Source organism: Rhinoderma darwinii, chromosome 4, assembly GCF_050947455.1.
Source record: "Rhinoderma darwinii isolate aRhiDar2 chromosome 4, aRhiDar2.hap1, whole genome shotgun sequence".
In the NCBI taxonomy this organism is placed as follows: Eukaryota; Metazoa; Chordata; class Amphibia; order Anura; family Rhinodermatidae; genus Rhinoderma; species Rhinoderma darwinii.
Window position 1 is genome coordinate 18,734,501 of NC_134690.1, and position 12,117 is coordinate 18,746,617.

A 12,117-nucleotide genomic window follows, 5' to 3' on the forward strand; every position below is an offset into this window, starting at 1 on the left:
TCATGTGGATGGCCGGGTGCGTGTGCGTCACTATCCTGGGGAAGAGATGGCACCAGGATGCATTATGGGAAGAAGACAAGCCGGCGGAGGCAGTGTGATGACCTGGGCAACTTTCTGCTGGGAAACCTTGGGTCCTGACATTCATGTGGATGTGACACGTACCCCCGACCTAAACATTGCCTAATGGCAGTGGTGTCTTTCATCAGGATAATGCCCCCACCGCGCCCCCCGCCACACTGCAAACAATGTTCAGGAATGATCTGAGGAACATGAAAAAGAGTTCAAGGTGTTGACCTATCTCCGAATTCCCCAGATCTCAATCCGATCGATCATCTGTGGGATGTGTTGGAAAATCAAGTCTGATCCATGGAGGTCGCACCTCACAACTTACAGGACTTATAGGAGTGCCAGACACCATAGGAAACTTCAGACATCTTGTAGAGTCCAGGCCTCGATGGGTCAGAGATGTTTTGGTGGCACAAGGTGGACCTGCGCACTATTAGGCCGGTAGATTTAATGTTATGATTGATAGGTGTAGAATATTAGTATAGGTATTATTATTGATCTGTGTGTACTGCAGCCTTCAGTCACGTCAATGCTTCCTTATTTTATCTTTAAACACTTTTTTGAAGATTTTTTTTTCTTGGTCACTCTGATTTTGTTAAAAAGGTCGCTCACCTTGGACAGTCCCTTTTGGTTTGAACGGATAAGATGATCATGTGGAGTACTGGTCACCCCGAGCAATAAGCTGTAATCTGTTGGGAACTCGGCAACAAAAGTTTCCCTGCAGTGCCACAACAGGTGAAATGAGACATTACATGGTGCCATTTCAAAATCAATGGGCTGTCCATTTAATGTACATATGAGTGGGGTCCTCCAGGGAGAGAGACCCTCTATGTAGCCGTTTTACACTGACTAATAGATGAGACATGAGAGGAGACTCTCTAATAGGATAGTTGAAAATGGGTTTTCTAAACCTGACAAATCCTTTAAAGGAACAGTGTCATCACAAATTATTTTTTTATATGTTAAAGATGTTAGTGCTTTATTAAAAACGTTTATATTCATTTGTGTGTTTGTGTTTTACTTTTTCTTATTTTTACACTTTTTCTTCCCTATGGGGGCTGCCATTTTTTGTTACATTTCTGTCTGTGTCGATTAACGACACACACAGACATGGAGTACGGCAGCCACAGTCCCATAGGGACTGCGAACGGCTCCCGTCCCATTGACTTCAGTGTACGGCGTCTGTGTGGGAACTGCGCATGCGCCGCTCCCACACAGTCCAATTCGAAATTGGCGCCGTCCGGCGCCATTTTCCTGTGGACCGGAAGTCGCGGCCGGACAGTAATATTACTACTTCCGGTCGCGGCTTCCGGATTTGTGCACTTGGACCAGCGGCAGCAAACGGAGCGGACGGGCCGGAGGGAGCCGCGGCGGCAGGAGCAGGTAAGAGATTTCAATGTATGTTCGTGTTTGTGTGTGTTTACTACTGTATGTAAACCTACTACACTGTGTGTTAGCTCAAAAAATGGCGACACACAGCGTAGGAGGTTACACCGTTCAAACCCCTCGTTTATCCCGGCACTAGCCAGGATAAAGGAGGGGGGATGCTGTGAGCTCACTAGAGCGAGGGCTTTTAACCCATTGTTGCAATGCTGCAATTTTGGGAATAGCTCCATCTAGTGACCAAAAATGGGTAGTATTATAAATTAGAATTAATTTATAATATTTCCTGACTATTTCCTGACTCGTGAAAAAAATAAAAAAATTTTGAACAATGTTTAATCACCCACACACTAAATGTTTAATTTTTAAAAAAAACACATTCCCTTTAAGTTTTTCAGATTTCTAATAAGGAGATAACATCAGGAGTAACATCACCAGACATATGTACAACAAGCTTCAGGAGAAGAAATAATAAGAAATCGCGGGTGACTCCAAATTCTACATTTACATTGAGCACTTCCCTCTGGATACAATGAGGGTATGTTCACACGATTAACAAAATACGTCTGAAAATACGGAGCTGTTTTGAAGGGAAAATAGCTCCTGATTTTCAGAAGTTTTTTGAGCAACTCGCGTTTTTCGCTTTGTTTTCGCAGCGTTTTTTCTGGACGTTTTTGGAGCTGTTTTCAATAGAATCTAATAGAGAATAGAGCAAAACGGCTCCGAAAACGACCCAAGAAGTGTCCTGCACTTCTTTTGACGAGTTGTCATTTTACGCGCCGTATTTTGACAGCGACGCATAAAATGACAGCTCGTCTGCACAGAACATCGTAAGACCCATTGAAAGTAATGGGCAAATGTTTGCCAACGTATTGGAGCCGTCTTTTCAGGCGTAATTCGAGGCGTAAAACGCCTCCATTACGTCTGAAAAGAGGTCGTGTGAACATACCCTTAGAGGGACTTCCTGAAAAACCCCTTTGATTAACGTAAAATTCCAGTCTCAATTAATATTAACATCATTTGTGCATTAAACATTATTTAGTTAGCGGGTAAAGAGTGGAAATAAGAGAAGGTTTTATATTTTTTTAAATCTGGATGACCTTCCCATCATGCTACAGGGTGAAGTACAGATTGCAGATTCTCTTTAGGCTTGGAGGAAAATCTCCTGTGCTCATTATCGCCCCCTTTTGACTAATGGACTTTTTATGAGTTGCCGAGAGGAGTGGGGGAAGGGAGGTGACAACTGCACTGAGACCATTTCTGGCTTGTAAAAGTGGTTCTCAGTTTTTAAGGTCATTCATTCACTGACTTAATAACATTGAACCTTTTACTACACGCTTAGGGTATGTTCACATGGCTTATTGAAAAACGGCAGAGTAAAAAAATGGCCTGTCGGAACAGAACGCCGTTTTTCCCATTGAAATCAATGGGCAGATGTTTGGAGGCGTTATGCTTCCGATTTTTCGGCCATTTTTAGGGCGTTTACGGCCTGAAAAACGGCAGAAAATAGGCCGTGTGAACATACCCTTAGGCCGGGTCCCACGGGTCGGATAGGCTGCGTAAAAACCTTACAACGAATCCGACCTGGAAACCACAGCACATACTGTCCGGAATGAAGGAAAAAGCAGGGAGTTCTGGGTAAATATGACATTAAAATGGTGGTGGTGCAGTTTTTGGCCGTAATTTTCGCTGCGAAAGCTGCGCGTAAAAAAAACACCTTCCCTGTCCTGGGATGACATTTTACGGGATGAAACATCATCCTAGGAGGACGACCTGGACGAAGAAGCACAGAATTCTGGGTAAGTTTAAGATTTTTTTTTTTTAATATATGTTGCGATTTTTGCGGCGGAATCGCAGCTTTTCCGCTGCAAAATTTGCAACATCTGCTATTTGTTGCGGGTTTTACCTCACCATTAAATTCAATGGGGAAAATCCGCAAACAGAAAGTCAGCGATTACACAAATACAATTGACTGGCTGCGAAGTAAAAAAACGCACCGCAGGTAAATTTCTGAGCATTTTTCCGCTCATCATTTACGCAGCGCGTGGAGATTTGTTCAAATTCTCCATTCATTTTGATGCTGCACTTTCTTCCTGATGGGGGCGCTATTCACTCCTAGGTACAGGATCAGATGCTGTAAAGTGACCTCTGATGAAAAATAAAAGATGCTGGAGGACCACTGGTTGAGAACCCTCAAACAACTTTGTTTAATTGTTCTCCGTTTTCCATATCTTACATAGATGTCGGCTCATTTGTAAAGACCTTCGTTTACACCTTTATTATTATAAATCAGTAATAAAATAATTATAAATTTGTAGCAATTCAATAAATAGCGAACACATTTTTTAATAAATTCTCGTTCTGCACATTTCAACGCATCTTTACAAACGCTGATGATCATTCAGATTTAAATGAGAATGATCATAAAAGGTTTTCAGCCGTAGAATTTACTCGGTTGGAAATTTATCTAAATCTTTGTCATGTGAGATTATAACAGACATGTCCTGGAATCATCAAAAGTTAGGAATTTGCCTTCCGTTGACAAAGTAATAGGATCCACCAGTGGGTGGCGCTGTGGATCAGAACTGGTTCAGATCTGATCAGGTCAACATATCTATGGATGCTGTCAAAGATTTACTGCAGATATTCCCACTTGGCTTCACCATTTCCCTTTCAACATCACAATCAGGCTGCAATTGGGGTTATTAATGGTTGTAATTTCCTCAACCATATGGACATGATTGGATCATTGCCCTGCTGCTCAACCCCAAGGCCATGCCAAGAGATAGAACGGGTCAAAACGCCATAGGCACATGAGATGCGAATAAGGTATCTCGCACAGCCAAACAGTCCCCTACTCTGTACTGACGAGGAGCAAAAACTCAGAAACAGTGCTGTCTACAGATGGGTGTCTCTGATTGGTTGATATCCCTAATCATGTTTCTGGGCTCTTCAATGGTTTGGACTAACTTACAGGGAGGCTACATATAGATGGCCCTAGGGAGACAGTAGTCGTCCTTCTGGAGGAGAGCTAATTTGCATAGGTACTAAATATTTATATCACTATTTAAAATAAAAATATAAATTTTGACTAAACCCCTTTAACACAGAATCCCATAAATGCACATCCTTCAAGTCAATAGTGACTGCGGGATTTAAGTGGTTTGACAGAAGTAGGGGTTCCCTCTTTAACCCATCGGCGGCCCATGAACGCCATCGCGGGTCTCCGATGGGCTGTCATGGCTGTATGTCTCTAATAGGTTGCCTGTCAGTTTGATACTGACAGTCAATAGTACTGTGGTATAATAAGTATAGAAGCGATCAAAAGATTGCATTGTAAAGTCCCCTAGTGGGACTTACAAATTATTTAACTGAAGTAAAATAAAGTTTATTTAAAAAATAATAAATGTTCAAATACAGGAAAAAAAAAAAAAAATTTGCTCAAAATTTTTTTAAAAGTATAAAAAAAATGTAAGAAAATAAAACATTTTTAAGCCACTTAGTAAACGCCATACAAAAAAATGAAAAAATCAGCGATGTAATTTTTTTCTTTTCCAAAAAGTAGTAAAAACCCCCCAAAAAACTATACATATTTGGTATGGCGGTAATCGTACCGATCCTTAGAATAAAGTTAGAATGTTATTTATGCCGCATTTCAAATAAAAAAAAAAACAATTGCGGAATTGGTGTTTTTATTTACATTCCCCTCCCAAAATAAAAAAAGTTACTAAAAGTTAATCAATAAATTATATGTTTATAGAAAAATAAAACAAGTTATGGCTCTAGGAATGCGCTGATAAAAAAAATCTAAAAAGAATGCTTTAGGCTTGGTTATTAAGGGGTTAAAAAAAGCACCCCGGTTTGTTTTTCTTCCGCTTTCCCCTCCTTACATTTTAGTGTAATGTAGACATGTATATTAACTTACCTGGCGCTGTATTTCACGGGACGCCACTCTGCTCCCGGGCCACTGTGGGGGTCATCTGATCTGTATTCTGACAACTTAAATCTTACAGCGTCAACTGTAGAACCGGATGCTGGTCTCCCAACACAAGTCTATGAGACTCACATCAAGGCCTGACTTCCGGTCTCTACAGCATGACCCCATGACGGCCCATAACAGGTCAGTGGCCCATGAAATACAACCCTAGGTCAGTCAATACACACGTTCGCGTAGCCTACTTACAGTGTCAATATACCCATAGTTCATATTTTTTGCGTTTTGGGATGTATTTTTTAGGGAATCATTTTGTGGTACATAAAACATAATGTTTTATTTATATTCATTTTCTTTGCAAGTCAATTGAGACATTTTTTTTTTTTTTAGTAATGTATCGGAACACCTAAGTATTTGAATGCATTATTGTCTACAGGTCAGGTCTCCCAGGACAGCCCGGTCCAATAAAACCATCAGCACACCCCCCCCCCCCCCCCCATTGATTGCTTTTATCAGGTCTTACAATTGGGCAGACAAAGAAAGTTAATTGATCTCTATCATTTTAGTATCGGGGATTTATAGCTAGGCTTTCCTTTAAGGCCCTTTACCATGGACCAATTATTGGTCAAACAGCGTTCACAGAACACTTGATCATGATCATTAAACAGGGCAACGATCAGCCAACGATCAGCTCGTTTATCGACTGATTGTATAATTTTAGCTGCCTAAAATATTATCGTTGTTGGCAGAAGCACATCTCTCTGTGCAAACAGGGAGACGTGCTGCAGACATGATAATAATATAAGGGGACGAGCGATTGGCGTAATAACCGCTCGTCCCCATCCATAGCTCCGTAAGACAGGAGCAAACGAGCGCCGATCAACGAGCTGTCTCGTGATCGGCGCTCATATACACGGCCCACATCAGGCCTTGAAGGAGGACCCTTACCCAAGTCAAAAACTCAGCTTGCTGTCCTTGCCTTGTATTTAAATATTATTGCCAAGGCATAGTAGATTGTTGCCAACCACCCTGGCACTTAGCTACCAGGTCATATGCCCAACTAGCCCCACCTAATTAGATACGCAATAAGCAAGAACAACCTATTAATGTCTATGGTCAGCGTTAAAATCTGTGTTTTGTTGAACCGACTCAATGCAAGCTCAATCTAACAAAAACGACTAGAGATAAGCTCCACACCCAATACCAATGGAACCAATATTAAAGAAGCAAAAACCTAACACAAGTTAAAAAAATATATAGTAATCCCAAACCAACACCGGCTGATAACACTGTCTATGAGGCATTGACTGTCCGAGATAAAAGGGCTACTGGCTGCAACCTGAACACACAACATCAATTGTTTATGAGCCAAGGCGACATGGTTAAGTTAATGGCCTACCATGTATTCAATTACCCAGAAATAACAGAAGATGATTGGTTTATTCTCCAAACCATAATTGATTTTTCGTTCCCTTCTAAGTTTATTTCAATACCCAACATAAAGACGTTCTTCCTTATTTCCTAGTTACTCTGAAAGGTCAACAGAGCAGAAGTCCTTCCGAAGAGTCAACCCGAATGACTTACACTAAGTAGAAAGAGGCAAATGTGACTTATCAGTCTCTACAGCTCTTAAGAGCAATCAAGATCCTGCATATTAGCTGCTAACTCCTGTAGAGCTCCGCATGTGAAGAGAACAATGAGCAAACACAAACAGAGGAGAGATTGACCCACTCACTCAAGGAGAAAAGCCAGGTTCTCTCTCTCTATTTAAATATGGCAGATAAGAATCCGCAAATTAACATGTGTTTGCACACAAGTGGTGGTGACCAGGACATGGGGTCAAGAAATAGTCAAGGTTGCATTGTAAACTGTGTCCTCTGATTCACACACATATAGGGGGTCATGTATCAATAGTGTCTTCTGTAGGGTTCTGGTGGTATCTGCAAACCCTCTTTAAAAAAAGTTGCACATAAATGTGCTTCAATGTGAACTGGATGGGCAGCTCTAACCCTTTATATATAATGCATCTTTTGGTCCCCATATTGAGTGGAATGTGTGGATATATACTATCGTGCAATAAGGCAAATATTATCATTGGCGTTTCAAGTATATTACATTACTTATCCTGTACTGATCCTGAGTTACATCCTGTATTATACTCCAGAGCTGCACTCACTATTCTGCTGGTGGAGTCACTGTGTACATACATTACATTACTTATCCTGTACTGATCCTGAGTTACATCCTGTATTATACTCCAGAGCTGCACTCACTATTCTGCTGGTGGAGTCACTGTATACATACATTACATTACTTATCTTTTACTTATCCTAAATTACAACCTGTATTATACTCCAGAGCTGCACTCACTATTCTGCTGGTGGAGTCACTGTGTACATACATTACATTACTTATCCTGTACTGATCCTGAGTTACATCCTGTATTATACTCCAGAGCTGCACTCACTATTCTGCTGGTGGGGTCACTGTGTACATACATTACATTACTTATCCTGTACTGATCCTGAGTTACATCCTGTATTATACTCCAGAGCTGCACTCACTATTCTGCTGGTGGAGTCACTGTGTACATACATTACATTACTTATCCTGTACTGATCCTGAGTTACATTCTGTATTATACTCCAGCGCTACATTCACTATTCTGCTGGTGGGGTCACTGTGTACATACATTACATTACTTATCCTGTACTGATCCTGAGTTACATCCTGTATTATACTCCAGAGCTGCACTCACTATTCTGCTGGTTGAGTCACTGTGTACTTACATTACATTACTTATCCTGTACTGATCCTGAGTTACATCCTGTATTATACTCCAGAGCTGCACTCACTATTCTGCTGGTGGGGTCACTGTGCACACACATTACATTACTTATCCTGTACTGATCCTGAGTTACATCCTGTATTATACTCCAGAGCTGCACTCACTATTCTGCTGGTGGAGTCACTGTGTACATACATTACATTACTTATCCTGTACTGATCCTGAGTTACATTCTGTATTATACTCCAGAGTTGCACTCACTATTCTTTTAGTGCAGTCACTGTGTACATAAATCACATTACTTATCTTGTACTGATTCTGAGTTACCCTTTCAGCTATTTCTTAGAGATATCTATTCATGAGAAATCAAGATGACAACCAATATACCTAACATTACTAATCCCTTCAGACAACCCCTATCCAAATGCCCTAATATTCACAAGAATGTACCAAATTTTTTGGAAAATTATTAACTCCAACTGGCGGCCAACAAATGTCAGGCAGGATCTGTCAGAACTTGGCGTCCATTGTAGCAAAGTACCTCTACAGGATGGGATGGCAGCTGTGGTCCATTATATAGTTCCCTCAGAAAATTCACATAACTTAGTGCAATATTTTATGAATTTGGTGCGTGCCCAGTAGAAATTCTGCCTTTTTGCCAAAGGAAAATTGCTAACAAACCGACCCCGTTATAGAAATGTGCCCCAATATGTGCTAATAGTATTGACTGAGAAATCTTCTGAATGAATCATAGCACTGGATGTACGGCTTAACTGGCCAGATGGACTAGCAAGAAATGGGTTAAACTTTCCTCCTGGAATTCGGAGCTGTTCTATCTCATATTATTCACAAATTAATCTGGGACTATGAAACAATGGCCTTTTAATGCTGCTTTGGGGACTTAATCACGGATTTCATTGTCTAAACACGCCGAGCTGCCGATCATTGAATTGTTTGTGGAGAAACATGGGCTTGGAATAATGTTCTGAGGGAATTTTCCTGCTGAGCCTGGTAGAGGGTAATAACATTATAATAACTCACTTGGATCATGTCAATATGACAAATGTTCTAAACACTTCATTCTACGCCTTGAAAAATATATATTAAATCCATCTGTTTGTGTCTACGGCTCCATCTACAGCTGAAATGGGACAAGTCAACTCATCTATGTACAGTAGAAGTAGACTCCACCAGATACAGATGGATTTAATGGGTACATAGCAATGTTATACTATACTGTAATTATGGAGGTGCCCAGGGGAGCAGGACATCCCTTGGTGGAAGACTATTCAGCCCCCCTACTCCCTTCTCCTAAATCATAGGCTGGTTCTCCACTTGCTTTTGATATAGTGCCCATGAAGAAGAGTAGCCCTACACAGGTTGACTAGACCGATTGTCAGTCAGAGCTGGGCTCTTCTTCTCCATGGGTCCCAAAAAGTCCATCCGTTCAGGGAAAATCTGTATGCCTTCAGACTCCCTGAGCCCTCCTTCTTTGTGATCATAAAGAGAACTATGCAACCTTAGAAAACTAGGGGTGCAGACAATAACTTCTTTATTGCCCTAGACCACCAGGGATACAGAAAAAAATCCCTTTACGTTCCTAGCCAGTGATGTTACCGTTAGTGTCTTGTCTACTTCAGACCATGTTAGCATGAACCTCTTCACCACTCCACCATGATAGACCACCAGGGAAGCTAGAAGTAAGAAATGGGTTAAAATCTCCTGGTTTTGTGGATTTTGGAGGTGTTCTATGTCAAATTATTCACAAGTTAATCTGGGACTGTGAAGAAATGGTCTTTCAATGCTGCTTCGGTGAATTAATCACGGATTTCATTGGCTAAACACGTTGAGCTGCCAATCATTAAATTGTTTGTAAAGTCAAGAGTTTTGAAAAATATTTTTAAGGAATTTTTCGGCTGGGCCTGGGAGAGGCTAATAACATTATACCCTGCCCTAGCAAGTGATGTTACCATTAGCTCCTTGTCTACTTTGGACCATGTTAGTATGAGCCTCTCTACCACTTTAGACCACCAGGGAAGCTAGCGTTAAGCCCTTCATAACCCTAGTCCACCAGGGAAGCTTGTATTAACCTCTTTACTGTCTTAGATCACTAGGAATGTTGATATTAACCTCTTTACAACCCTAAACCACCTAAACATTGGTACCATTAACCGGGGGACCCAGAAATTCCATGTGCTGCCATGATTTATCTGGATACTGTATGCACTATTTATCTGGAGCATTGAGGTGTCCAAAATCTGGAGAACTATAGAACTATTTATCTGGACACGATGTGGTACTTTGTTTCTTGCCGCTGTATGGTTAATTATTTGGCTGCTATAAGGCAATATTTATTTGATGCTGTTTTGGGTGGCCCCTTACTGCCCTGAGCACAAGCCACAAAGGATTATGTAATGTCCGTGGTCGCTGACCAAAAACTCCTTCCATCCGGGCGACGCCTTTCTCTCCAGAGATGTCTGTTCCACAGTAACCACCAGGGTGCGCTCGCGAGCTCAGTCCAGCCTTGAAGCCAGAGTGCACACAGGTGTGAGATTGAACTGATTGCTCCCAGAGCACCCTTGGACTATAAGAAGGGTTCTGCCCCTTCCTGCCTTGCCTGAGCTTTGTTGTCATTTCTCTAGTCTGTCTGTGCAAGTGGTCTCCTAAGTTTTTTCCAGTTCCCAGTGTTTCCCGTTCCTGCTACCTGTAACCTGTATCCAGTGCTATCCTGGTCAAGTGCCGTATTGAGTCGGAGCCGTGCTGTGCTGAGTACCACGCCTGTCCTGCTTCACCACGCCTGTTGCCTGCCTGCTGTCTAGTCCCAGCCAAGCCTGTCTTGCTAGTGTCTGTAAACTTATACGAACTATAGACTGTGACATGTGTCCTGTTGGCCAGCTGCTATACCATCAAGACAGTACGGCCCAGTGGGTTCACATACCCCACGTGACAGATTATAGGGAACATCTGTAAAGGATCTGCCAGGCACAGCTTCGGGGTTAACTCCCAGAACTAATCAGTCAGCACCTGAGAATACATCCCTGAGACTGACTCCTGCTTCCACCATTCAGGCTGGCAGGCTTAGGAGTGGGAGAGCCTATCGTAACCTGGCCAGACTCAGCTAGCTCCCGCCCTCGGTCTATTTAAGCCTGCACTTCCTGTCCCTCGGTGCTTGTGATTCTTTCCTTGTGGTTTCCTGGCCCAGCTACAGCTCCTGCTATTTTTGATCCTGCTCCATACAGACCCTGGCTTACCGACTACTCTTCTGCTTTTCGTTTTGTACCTCGCACACTCCTGGCTTGACTCGGCTCGTTCACCACTCTGGTTGCTCACGGTGTTGCCGTGGGCAACGGCCCCTTTTCCTTGCTTGTGTTCCTTTGTATGTTTGTCGTATTTGTCGTGCACTTACTGAGCGCAGGGACCGCCGCCCAGCTGTACCCCGTCGCCTAGGGCGGGTCGTTGCAAGTAGGCAGGGACAGAGTGGCGGGTAGATTAGGGCTCACTTGTCCGTCTCCCTACCCCCTGCCATTACATAATCACAAGCCCATACCTAGTCTACCCCTGGTCCCTGACACCACTATGGATCCCCGTGAGACCCTGGCTCAGCAAATGCAGGGTCTCTCCCTACAGGTCCAGGCCCTGGCTCAGAGGGTCAACCAGCCTGATGCTACCCTGGTATTCCCCTCACCGCACCTCTTGAACCCCACCTCAAGTTGCCCGACCGGTTCTCAGGGGACCGGAGGGCTTTTCTCTGCTTTCGGGAGAGTTGTAGGCTTTACTTTCGTTTAAAGCCTCATTCCTCAGGTTCTGAGAGCCAGCGGGTGGGTATAATTATGTCCCGACTCCAGGAAGGGCCCCAAGAGTTGGCTCCTGACGCCCCTGAACTTTCCTCCGTTGATTGTTTCTTTTCTGCTCTCGGACTTATTTATGATGAGACTGACAGGACTGC